This window comes from Polypterus senegalus, chromosome 11 (assembly GCF_016835505.1).
Source record: "Polypterus senegalus isolate Bchr_013 chromosome 11, ASM1683550v1, whole genome shotgun sequence".
NCBI lineage: Eukaryota > Metazoa > Chordata > Cladistia > Polypteriformes > Polypteridae > Polypterus > Polypterus senegalus.
The window spans coordinates 61,980,538-61,994,006 of NC_053164.1; positions in this window are offsets into that span (position 1 = coordinate 61,980,538).

Consider the following 13,469-nt stretch of genomic DNA (forward strand, 5'->3'; position numbering starts at 1 on the left):
TTGCATGCAAAGTTGTGTTTATGTGAGCATTTCTGGGGAAGGGGGTCTTTAGCTTTCATCAGATTCTTAAAAGGGTCCATGACTCAAAACAGGTCAAGAATCACTGCTGTAGCGGGTAGCAACACAAATAAACAATGCTTTAATGGAGTAAACTTCATAAAATGCAGCAGCGTGTGAAGAATAATGTTCTCTCACTTGTTTTACTCATTCCACATTATGGTTTCTGACTTGACAAACTTATGTGTTTTCCAGTCTAGCATATTGCATTTTCGTGGCGGCAGAGACAGCTTATGTATACGACCCAGAGTTTTGTGCTACACCCCTGCAACAGGGTTAGATATCAACCAGTTTCACAATCAGCAAGTCATTTTACCTGTAAATAATTCCTTTTTTGAATTTGGTAGTGTTTTGTTTTCTTTTTTTCTCTTACTAGCTTTGTGACCCCATCTAAGACAAGTTAAAATCTATGTAATCAACATAGACCTCAGCATTAATGTATGTAGTAGATCATCTTTTGGAATGTATTTCCTAATGCATGGAGTAATAAAATGCATAACTACACATGTTGATGATGCACCACCTGATAGAATGAGAAATGCAATTCATATTCCTCTGTTACTTGCCATTTGGTATGGGGTTCAATAAAGCAGTGTTAATGATTGTAATGCGCCGTGTGTTGGAATGACAAATGCAATACATTTTATTACTGCAAATGTGATGCACCATCTGTTGGAAATATAGAGACATAGCAACTGGACAAACATACAGAGACACAGGATCTTATCATTTTATTAAAATGGATCCTGCTTTCAAAAAGCACAATAGTGCCGAATTTACATTTATAGGAAACTAGTGTTATCCAACTTTACCTGTAAAATTTGATAAGACAAAGTACCTCAGTTATAGTGTAATCTATTAATTGTGTATATCAGAAATACTAAATAACTACCTTTCAGTTTACATTTGTAGGTGTCTTACCAAGGGCTAATATTATTGGCACTATGTGGTATGGTGGTTAAAGCTTAACTTCAAACCCTTAGGTTTTGGATTCAAATCATGCTGCTGACACTGTGTGACATGTGCAAGTCACTTCACCTGCCTGTGCTCCAATTAGGAAACAAATTAAATGTAACCAATTGTATCTCTAATGTGGAAAATTGCTTTATTTAAAGGTGGCAGTCAAACAATAAGTAATAATAATACTTTTAGATCACTGCTTTCTCTTGAACATGCTATACAGAGGAGGTGTTGTCAAGTCCAGCAGGGGAAGCTTACCCTGAGATCTGAATGTGTATCCCAATGCCCTAGTGCAGTGACAGGGACACTGTGCTATAAAATGGCACTGTCCTTCATATAAGACATAAAATCAAGGTCCTGACTCTCTGCAGTCATTAAAATCCCTGGGCATTCTTCGTAAAGAACAGGGTGTATTCCAAAATCCTAACTAAATTTCCCAACTTGGCCTTGTTATTCTGGTCCCCTAATCATCTCCTGCCTCTAACTGGCTAATTATCTCTCACCCTTCCAACACCTAACAGCTAATGTATGGTGAGTGTACTGGCACAATGATGGCCATCATCGCATCATCGAGGTGGATGCAGCACATTAGTGGTGTTTGAAGTGGTTCCCCAATCACTGTGTAAAGTACTTTGAATAATGAGAAAAATACTATATAAATGTAAAGAATTATTATAATTCACAGTTGTTCATGAGTAAAAATTTCCTCATTAGACCAATTCCCACTGTTCCTAATGACTTTGTTTTTGTTGATAGTCATTGCAAAATACAATTTTACAGGAAAGTGTTTTCTTTTGAACTGAAATGGGTAATCAGTAGGAATAATATGAAATCTGAGTATGTATTATCATCATTATTGGATGATTATGATTTTAATTTGTTTACATTGTTCACTCAAGTATTTATTTTTGTGTATTTTATCAGTTGTATATGGTCCCACTTTAAAGTCCCCAGATACCAATGTATATATAAAGATTTTGGAGATTGGGGGTGGGCTGGGGGAGCATCCCTATTGAAAGTACGCAGAGGTGTGTGTAAATATACACCATTTCGAAGAGCAGATGTGGGAGTGCCCTTTCAAAGTCCTTAGATGCAAATGTGCATTACAATTGAGTAGTTTGTTGGGGTCCCATTAAGTTGAAACTAATGCCATTGGTCCTGCCTTAGGCATTTCTAGGATTTGCAGGTAGCGGAGTCTTAGGCCTCTGTGATTGTCACACATGGTGTTGCATCTCTCTATTATAAAAAAATCTTGGGAGGGAGACTAGGGAGACGAGACGTGATCTTCTCGGAAGACAATTTGATGTCCTGCGAGAGACACTTTAACGTCACGCGAGACAAGGCAGTGTGACAACATTTAAAACAAGTTCATGGACATCTAACCTAGCAGTTGTTGGAATGCTTTTGGTAGACACACTTCATGTGCTCCCAGCTCTTAAAACAATGACAAGTGACAAGCAGAACACACAGCTTGCCAGCAGCAGCAAGCCAGCAGATGATCCGACCGCTTCTCCTTAGCGTGCATTCAGCTCCTCCCCCTTAACAACACAAGCGGCAGAGACACAAAGTGGCAAAAGTAGCTGCTGTACAGGCTTTGAAATGATCGACACGCAGCACAACAAGCAGAGCACGCATCTCGCCAGCAGCAGCAGCAGAAAGACAGTAGCTGATCCGATAGCATCTCCTTAGTGTGCGTTCAGCCCCCCCACCCATCCCCCCACAACATGAGCAGGAGGGACACGAAGTGGCAAAAGGACAGCTGCTGTACAGGCTTTGAAATGGTAGACATGCAGCGCGACAAGCAGAACATGCAGCTCGCCAGCAGCAGCAGCAGAAAGACAGTAGCAGATCCAATGGCATTTTGTACAGCGACAATCCAACGTTCATGTGTACAGCCAAAATTCACAACATGAGCTGTGTTATACATCCTGCGAAAAAGAGATTTAACCACGCCCGGGACTGGAAATAAAGTACTGTTTTAACAAAAGTTTCAAAGTAAAAGTAAAAATAATGCATATTAAACAATTCCCATGAAAATAATAATGCATATTAAACAATTCCCATGAAAATAACAATCTCTTTAAATTGTATATCCGGTAAACCAAACTGGGGGTGGGCGAGTGAAGCGAGCCGGGGGTGAAGCCCCCTAGTATATGTAAAATCAAATAGCAGGGGAGTCTCTTTGAGCTTTCGTGCATGTTGATCAGGAGCTATATTGAATATGATGGAGAAAAAGATCAGGGATCTACCACTATTGTTCTTTTTTTAAATCATATGTTAAATCATATATTAACCATATTACTCAAACTGCATTTTTCCCTTGAAAGCACATTGGCAAAGATAGACCTTTTATAACACTGCAAGATGCTGAGAAATTATTCACACTTTTGTTTTTAGTTGGCTAGATTACTGTAACTCACTCCTATCTGGTCTACCTAAGAGAGACATCAATTGGTTGCAGCTAGTGCTGAATGTAGTAGCAAGGATCTTAGCCAGAAAAAGAAAATCAGAGCACACCCCACAAGTTTTGGCATCATTACATTAGTTACCCATGTCTTTTAGAACTGACTATAAGATACTACTAATGGTATAAAAAACTTGAAATAGACTTTCTTCTTCCTACTTTTTGGGGTGTCTGTCCCTCTACACTCAAAGCCTTAACCTTAGATCGTCTAATGGTGGTCTGCTTATTATTCCAAGAGCAAAGCATACAAGAAATGGTGAGGCAGCAGCAAAACTCTACAACACCAGGCTAATATTGTGGATAATTTTTAAAAACTTTTTTTATTTGGCCTTTTCCTGGCTACATTTCAGTTTTAGTAGTTAAACAAGATAGGCATAAAATTATTATACTCTTCAATGAACATACAATCTTTTTTAATCTTTCATATTCTCCGTTTTCATTTTTGGTTATTCAGAATGCCACCAATACCTGATCAAAGCCTTGTGCAGCTACCTGTGATGTTTGAATGTTTGAATGAAAGTGTAAACCCCAACCTGCCACAAGACCAACTTCACTGAATCTTCTAAAATGAACCCTTAAAAAAACAATAAAGGGCTACTTAAGAACATTTACTTTAGGCAGAATACCCATTTGGGGCTGGCCGTTCCTTTGGCATGGAAGTTTTTTTTGTTTTTTTCCATCCCAAATGGATTTTTTTTTTGCCCACCCACGCCCACTGACCTAATCATTCGACTGTCATTTAGAGATTTTAAAAAGCAAGTCCATACTTAAGGACTATATCTATCTAATATAATTGTGCATTTTTGTATATTATGTATGCATTATTGTTCTTAATAAATTTTAACTTGTTTTTCTTTACATGTAACTACTTCTTTGACATTTTGTAAAGCACTTTAAGTTAAACTTTAGTATGAAAATGTGCTGCAGAAATAAGAGTTGTTGTTGTTGTTGTTTATAATCAAGAAAAAGATCAGGAGCTGAGCACAATAGATCAGGACTTTAGCCTCTGAAGATCATAGCCCCCTCACGAAACCACTGCATCAGTCTAAGCTTGTTTTGGACCTGAGGGCACCACAACCACTGCTAATTTTCTCTCCCATCTTTTCTGTGTCTAGTGAAGCAACACCTACACTTATAGCACCAGTACTCAAGGTTTATAGTACACTAAATAACCTCAAACTACAAAAAAACTTTCATGGCTGGTATCTCTGCAGCTTAGAGCCTCCACTCTGGAGCTCCAAGTACCTGGAGTTAACCTAACGGAGAGTTATCAATATTTGAATCAGATAACTCTTCCACAACCTTAATCTTAACCCATAGTGTAACTCGGAAGGGGTTATGAAGGTCTGCAGAGAGTCTGTCGTCACCCATTGGAGTCAACTCTACCTACCTGGCTCGGGGCTACAGAGATATATACTACCATTATATACTGCCATTTCACACATGATCATGTTTCTTTTTTCCTATCCAGGACACCGCCCCTTTTCAGTCATACATTCACTGTATTGGTTAGTGGTGTTGCTTGGCTCATTAGTTGTTTTTGCTCAGTCCTTTGTTTGCATAAAGTACACACACAGGTAGAGCATGTATGTTAAACAAATTATCAATGTGTAAAAAAAATTCTTTTTTCTATAAAGTCACTAAATTTCAATCAAAAAAAAATTAAGAAAACACTATAATCATACTTTGGATCTTGATGAACAAAATATTCAAGTGGAAAGTCTTTACTAAGTAATATTGTGTAATTCGTTGAGAACAAAATGATGTAACAATGGTCAATGGAAACCAAAATTACCAACCTACTGAGAGCTGGATACAAAATCATACTGAAAATCAGAGTCAAAAATTAAAATCACACGTTGATCCAACTCCCAGTAATTCATCATATGACTAGGTAGTGTGTATGCCCCATGCCTCTATGCACTCCTGACCATGTCTGGGCATTTTCCTGACAAGATGGTGAATGATGTCCAGGAGGATCTCCTCCCAGACCTTGATCAGGACATCAGTGAGTTCCTGGACAGACTGAGGCACTACCTTGTGGTAACACGCACCAATACATAACATACCAGAGGTTCTCATTTGGATTCAGGTCTGGGGAATGTGTAGGCCAGTCAGTGGCATCAATGCCTTCATCATCCAAAAGCTGCCTACAAATTAAGCAGGGCATTGTCCTGCACCAGGTGGAACCCAGGGCCCACTGCACCAGCAAAAGGTCTGACAGTGGCTTGGAAAATTTCATCCTGGCACCTAACAGCAGTCAGGGTACCATTGCCTAGCATGGGCAGGTCTGTGCCACACCTTAAAGTACAGTATATGCCTTCCCAGACCATCATTGACCCACACCATACCGGTCATGCTGGATGATGTTGCGGGCTGCATAACATTCACCACAGCATCTCCAGACACTTTCACATCTGTCATATGTGCTCTATGTGAACCTGTTTTCATCTGTGAAGAGGACAAGGTGCCAGTGGCAGAGTTGCCAATTGTGGTATTCTCTGGCAAATGGCAATCAAGCTGAATGTGCTGTGAGCACAGGTCCCACTAGAGGACTTCGGGCCCTAATGCCAACCTCGTGGAGTCTGCTTCTGACAGTTTGATCAGAAACATGCACACCAATAGCCCGCTGGAGGTCATTTTGTTGGGCTCTGGTAGTGTTCCTCCTGTTCCTTCTCGCACAAAAGAGCAAATACCGGTTCTGCTGCTTGGTTGATGCCCTTCTACGGCCCTGTCCAGCTCTCCTTGTGTAACATCCCCTCTGCTGGTACCCCCTGCATGCTCTTGAGACTGTGCTGGGAGACACAGCAAACCTTCTTGTGATGGCATATATGGATGTGCCACCCAGGAGGAGCAGGACTACCTGTAAAACCTGAATCAGCTGCAGGTACTGCCTCATGCTACTAGTAGTGACAAATACACTGGAAAAATGCAGAAGTAGAGAAGTATCAATAAAGAAGAATGAGGAGAGACCAACTGTCTGTGGTCACCACATGCAAAACCATTCCCTCTTTAAGGTTTATCTTCCTGTTGCCTCTCCAGTGCACCTCTTGTCACTTTCATTTGCACCAAAGCAGGTGAAGTTGAGTCACACTCGCTTATGCTTACTAACTGAACAGATTAATATCCCCGAAGCTTAACTGACGGTTTTAGACTTTGATGATCAAGTGTTCCCTTAATTTTTTGAACAGTGTAGTTAAAGTGTTTTTCAGATTTTAGGGTATTTAGTTTTTCTATTTAGCCATATTTGTATTTTTGCTATAGGCTTTGAATGTTTTGGTTTCCTTTTTTCATTTTGCCATTCATTTACCTCCAATTTTGTGGTGTTTGCTCTATTAATTGTATCTTAAAATTGACAACTAACAACACCTAGAATAGACAGGACATAAAAGACACTAAATGCTGAAGGGCTGTAGCTAATACATACAGTGTCACATAATTTTGTAATAATTTTATAATCATTACAAAATAACAATTAAAAAGAACAAGAACACCTACAAAAGCAAAATGAAAATGATGTTGATGAATATTTTGAAAAAAACAAATTAGAAAAAAATTTAATTATCCATATGTAACTTACATAAATGCTTGCTACATTCCAGAAAAAATACAGCAAAACCAGGTTTATAATTGTAGAGTTAGTACCAAAACACAGAAACTGGGGCAGCGCTGCTGCCTCGCAGTAAGGAGTAAGTTCGCTTCCGGGGTCCTTCCTGCATGGAGTTTGCATGTTCTCCCCGTGTCTGCGTGGGTTTCCTCCGGGTGCTCCAGTTTCTTTCCACAGTCCAAAGAACATGCAGTTTAGGTGCATTGGTGATCCTAAATTGTCCCTAGTGTGTGTGTGTGTGTGTGTGCGTGTGCCCTGCGGTGGGCTGGCACCCTGCCCAGGATTTGTTCCTGCCTTGCGCCCTGTGTTGGCTGGGATTGGCTCCAGCAGACCCCCATTACCCTGTGTTAGGATATAGTGGGTTGGATAATGGATGGATGGATGGACACAGAAACTGGGAAATACCAAGTTACTAAAGTAAGGTAGTAGTCCAATCAAAAACAGAACTTGGTGGGGATAAAAACCTAAAACCACATGGGATTTCTCCCATCTATCTATCCATCCACCCATCCTTTCTCAGAAAAAAAAAGTCTGAATTATTGTAAGCCATCCTAATTTGGGGTGTTCATAAGAAACGTAATTATTGACTTCATGAGGTAGAAGTAGTACATATTAAACATGCCTAGTTGCATAAGATATTTAAAACATAAAAATGTCTGCCTCAGTTTAACTGTTTAAAGTCTAAATATTCTTGATTTTAAATGAAGTTTGTCATTTTTCACCCTCTAATACAGGTCCGAAGAAGACTAGATCCCATGTAAAGGAAGAAAAAACTAAAGTAGCATCATATTTTTGATCACTGAAATTGAAATAGTCTATAATGATACCCCACATGATTATGTTTGAAGTTTGTCATTTTAAACCTTTTGGTGTAGCACTTAGAGGGCTAGGGCCACCAGTAAAAAAATCAAATATCAGATCTATTATCATATTCATGATCAGCAATTTCAACACAGCATAAAATGGCACCGCCCATGCCACATATTACCAATTCCCAATTTTTTTGAAGCTTTGTGAAAAGGAGTAACTTTGACCCATCATATCCCATTACGGGGTGACATGCAAAATTCAAGTCCATCTTATCATTTTTGCTGCAAACACCTATTGGTTTTCTCTTTATCATAAGGATGTGATTGCCTGCACAACATATGGTCCACAAATGGCCTAAACATGAGGGATATTTTGGTCTAGAGGGCTAAATAAATAAGGGGGAACCCCACAAATATCCACATCTTGCATAACTAGACTTCAAGATGAGCCCAACAGTATATCAGAAGTGGGGATTTTCTTGTACCAGTGATTCAGGAGGCACCAGATTAAAAAAAAACAAAACTAAAGTGATTTCAAAACGTTCATATTCTTATAAACTCAAAAAAGAAAAAAAACATAAGAGTCACGTGGAGGGCATTAAAACTCCACATAGATTGTGACCAGACATGAATTGGACCCCAGACCTGTGATACTATGAGGCATCTTCCATGAGGTCCATAAATCAACAAATATTTAGCTAAAAGTGCATTTTGTTGTTCAACACTATTACATTGCATATTATGCAGTTAGACCTGAACAAAAATAAAAAATGAAAACCAAAGATCCAATTCTTTCAAATAAATAATACAGTTATGTTCTGATTCTTACAATATAGTAGAACTAAATCTTTCAGTGTCCTCCTTCGGTGAAGGAGAAGGGGTGTTCAGTTTAGATCTGAATGCCGAAACCAAAGGAGTCAAAGTAGAACATAAAGGCAGAGAACTAAGGATTGTGGACACCACTTGGCTGACTCCATATGAGAACTGTGCATTGAGGCGTCTGAATGTATTGAAGACTTCCTATTCTACAATAGTCTGAGCTTAACTTTGGTCACAAAGAGCAACACTTAAATGTCTAAGTGGCCCTGGGCCAAGAATCTGTTATGGACTAAAACAGGACGGGCCATAATAATCTTTCTAAAGTATAGTCCACACATATTAATTTTATATTTTATTGTAATCACCCATAATATAATGTAATAACCCCATTATCCAGCAAGAGTCATGGGTAGTGGATGTCCTTCCCCAGAGCATTGGCAGGGACCAACTTAAAATAAATAAGGCGTCAATCCATTGTAAGATGTACTAATTCACATACCCACATACATTTGTTATAAGCCAGTTTACATTATATTGCTGCAAACAAAGAAAATACAATTAAGCAAACAGGAAAAGCACAATGAAAAAAACACATAATGAGACACTGTTAGAAAATGCTATATAACCATTAGATGATAATGTATTTATAGTTTTAGATGAAAAATACTCTTAGTTTTCCCCTTGTTGGTAACTTTTTATTTTTAACAGTGATTGGCAAGTCTGTACCGCTGAATACCTCAGGATATGAGACAGTGGAAACTTTGCCAGCTGCTAATCCATACAGTAACATTTGATGGTTCAGGTTCATCTGCTACATTTCAAGATGGCTACAAGAAAAGATGCCGAATAGTCCACAAGAAAATGTCATGGATCTGTTACACTGTCAAGGGACAGCTGTGCAAGTGATGTCAGGGCGAGAACGTCGGAAACATCTATACTGCTGGCAAGGCAGCACCTTAAACACAGACACGAGAATTATTTTATTTTTTCCATGACTTATTTTAGGCATTCATTTTTCATTAAAGGAAAAGATCTAATTTCATATTTGTCTACCTAGTTTTTATTTTATTTTATCTTCTATAAATAAACTTTACCCTACAAAAACTTAAACAATATACAAGATTTTTTTCTGTTTTCCTTCAGTCTATTCTAGATCCCCATCCTACAACCCAGTGGTTCCCAAACTCGGTCCTGGGGATCCCCTGTGGCTGCCGGTTTTTGTTCCAACCAGATTCACAGTAAATGATAATAATTGATAATAAATTGTCTAATTTAGTTAGCTGGTCTTTTGTCTCTTCTTTGATACTGCATTCAGAAAAGCACAGCTGAATGATTTTAAAATTTTAAGACATTTTAGAAATAGTTCTATTTTTTGCTATAACTTTAAATGCTTAACTCTTTTTTTTGTTGTTGTATTCCTATTATGTTTCCCTTATTCTGTGTAGTCTTCATTGTATTCTAAAAGTGACAATTAAAAACAAGCCAAGCGGACACCCGGGCAAATAACACCTTAATGATGAAAGGGTGTAACTGCTTCAGCATCAGACCCACCAATTAGTCAATAAAGAAAAGGCAGAATGGAAATCAGGATAAACATAAATAAAATGTAACTAAAAAAATAAATACATTATCCACAAGTAACTACTTACTTTATATTAAAATGTATTAAGACACTTTTTTAATTTCTTCATTGATCCCAAAACACAGAAGCTGTGAAATAACAGCTCATTTAATTAGGCTATGAGTCCAATTAAAAACAGTTGTTTGGAAAAAAAAACCTGCACCCCCGGGGGTCCCCAGGACCAAATTTGGAAACCAATGCTATAAGCTACTGATGAAGGTTATTTTTTATATTTAGACTCCTAATATGTGGACATTTTCCATTTGGAGAGACTACGAAGACTAGTGATACTAACTTCGATTATGAATTGGTTTTGTTTTAGAAAGTGGGAGTGTGTGCATTAATACGCCTTACAATAGGCTGGTATCCTATCCTATTCCTGTCTGTTTATTATTGACAGAATAGGTTCTGTGGCCCCCTGAGAACCTGAATATGGATAAGCAAGGATAGGATCCTTGGAGTTACTAAAGCTGTAAAGTACAACTCAGCACCCTTGATAGTGCCATTTTATATGAATTTAAGACTACACAACAAGTCGAAGTACACAGACTGTGGCAACAATATGGTAAAGGCCATCTTGGACATGACATGATCTTCCTATGTGTCTATTCTTTTATTGAGTTGTGTTGTCCAATATTAAATTGGCTGGAGAGAGAGAGAGAGAGTAGTTGGGAGTATGTGCTGATTTTACAGCACGTTGCCGCACCCACCACATGATGAACTTCCCAGATTGGGGCCCAATTGCCGTCATGCAATGGGTGACACCTCAGCACCACACTTAAACAGTGTGAGAGTTTTTTTTTTACAGTGGCTGGAGTGCCAATCCTGCCACCAACCCCCAAGTTTTCCCTGCAAATTTGAGAACCTGCATGTAGGACTTGATGCAGGTTGACATCATACCCAGGACGGAGCAATTGTAGGTTAAGGACCTGGCTCAAGGGCCCAATGCAGTAAAGTCACTACTAGCATTTACGGGATCTGAATCAGCAACCTTCCGATTGCCAACGTAGATCCCACTCTGATGGCATGGTGACAGCATGGTTAGCATAACACATCATGTCCATGGATCTGAATACCAGTACAAGCACCCTCTTCAATGAACGTGCATTTTCTCAGCATTTGCATTTGTTTTCTTCAGTTACCCCAGCTTTCCTCCCACTTTCATTTTCTGAACCATATTTCTCCAGTACAGGTAATCAGGGAATTGGAGCATATCACAGAAGGAGCAGGCCCAAGATCTTAAATAAGGCTTTGGACTTCAAACCCTGAGGTTGTGGGTTCAAATCCTGCTACTGTAACTCTGTGTGATCTTGAGCAAGTCACTTGACCTGCCTGTGAACCAATTGGAGAAGCAAAAGAAATGTAAGCAATTGTATCATAAAAATGTTGTACGTCACCTTGAATAAAGGTGACTGCCAACTAAGTAAATGTGTCAATTAATATGAGGGTAAGCAACAAAATATGATAACTTAACATCTACAGACCAGCTTAATTCAATTCAGGACTGCACTGAGATCTGAGTCTATCCTGACATAATTTGGTGAAAAGCGAGACACAGCCCCGGACATGGTGCCAGTCTATCAGAGTTCACACATCCACACTCATATAATGAAATCTTCAAAACATGAACTTAACATGGTGCTGGAAACATTTGTTATTGATCTTGGTCCATGCTAACTCAATAGAATAATACAGCAAATTTATGTGCTACATATTCATGTTTTAGATATCTCTTCCTCCTCAGTCCAATATATTAGACTGAGACTTTGAGACTTTACATGCCTTTGGAATAAATTGGAACCACTGAGATGTTTGTGGAATCAGCTTGAGATGATGAGCACTTTGTGAAAAGGCACATTATCCTGCTGAAAATATCTATTTGAAAAAAGATAGACTTTGGTAATACGCTGACCATATGGGCAGCAACAATATTTAGGTATGCAGTGGCATTCAAATGATGTGCTGCTGATATTAAGGGACCTTCTGTATTCCAAGAATACATTCCTCACACTACTGCCACCACAAGCCAGTACTGTTAACACAACACAGGATGAACCCATGGATTCAAGCTGCTTATGTGTAATTCTGATCCTGATACAAGAAACAAATAGTCTTCAGACCATTTGGTAATTTTCTAATGTCCAATTATCCAGATTTGGTAATGGCATGCTGACTGTAACTTCATCTTTCTGTTCTAAGGCCAGTGTCACACCATACAACTTTTTTAGAGATTTGCAGTCCTAGGCTTTATTTACATAATTATTGCAAGTTGTGTATTTTTGCTCTACATGCCCATGGCAGCCAGATGTTTAGTGTTACACATCTAGTAACTTACTCATAGTGCTGTGTGATGAGCCATGACAAAATAAAACAGGTTTGATTTTGCCCGCTATCTTAAGTGAAGCACCTCTATATTTACAGTACCTCTAGAGTTGTTATTTGTGTACTTGTGGCCTTCCACTTGGCTGAACAAGATGGGTCTGACCATTCTTCTCTGACCTGTCCTATTAACAAGGTGTTTTTGCCCTCAGAAATACTGCTCATTTGGAATCTTTAGAGACACTACTTTGTGAAAATCCCAAGAAAGAGGTTTGTTTGAAATGCTGGAACTACCACACCTGGCCCCAAAAATCATACCATAGCCAGAGTCTCTTAAATCACACTTGTCCGTTTTAATGTTTGGTGAAATAACAAGTAAACTTTTCTGCACAATGCATGTGCGTTATATTGTATATATTGAAATCCCATGTGATTCGCCGATTAAAGAAATAAGCCATCTGCTTTAATGAGAAGGGGTACCCATTCAGGTGAGGCATGCTGTTTATACACAGATCAGCCATAACATTAAAACAACCTGCCTAATGTTGTGCCATTCCCCGACGCTGCTGGTCCGAAACTCTCATTAGGGACGGATTCAAAGTCCATGGGCCCATGGACCTGACAAAACGTTGGGACCACCTCACCAACTACTGCAGGCAGCTACAACCAAGCTATAGATACGTCCCATAAAAGCGCTTTATTCAACTGCACGCCGATATTCATATTTATCTGTTGACATCAAATACAATCTAATAACAATTGGATCTGAATTGATAGCACATACTAAACTATTTCCACAACACTAATTTGCAT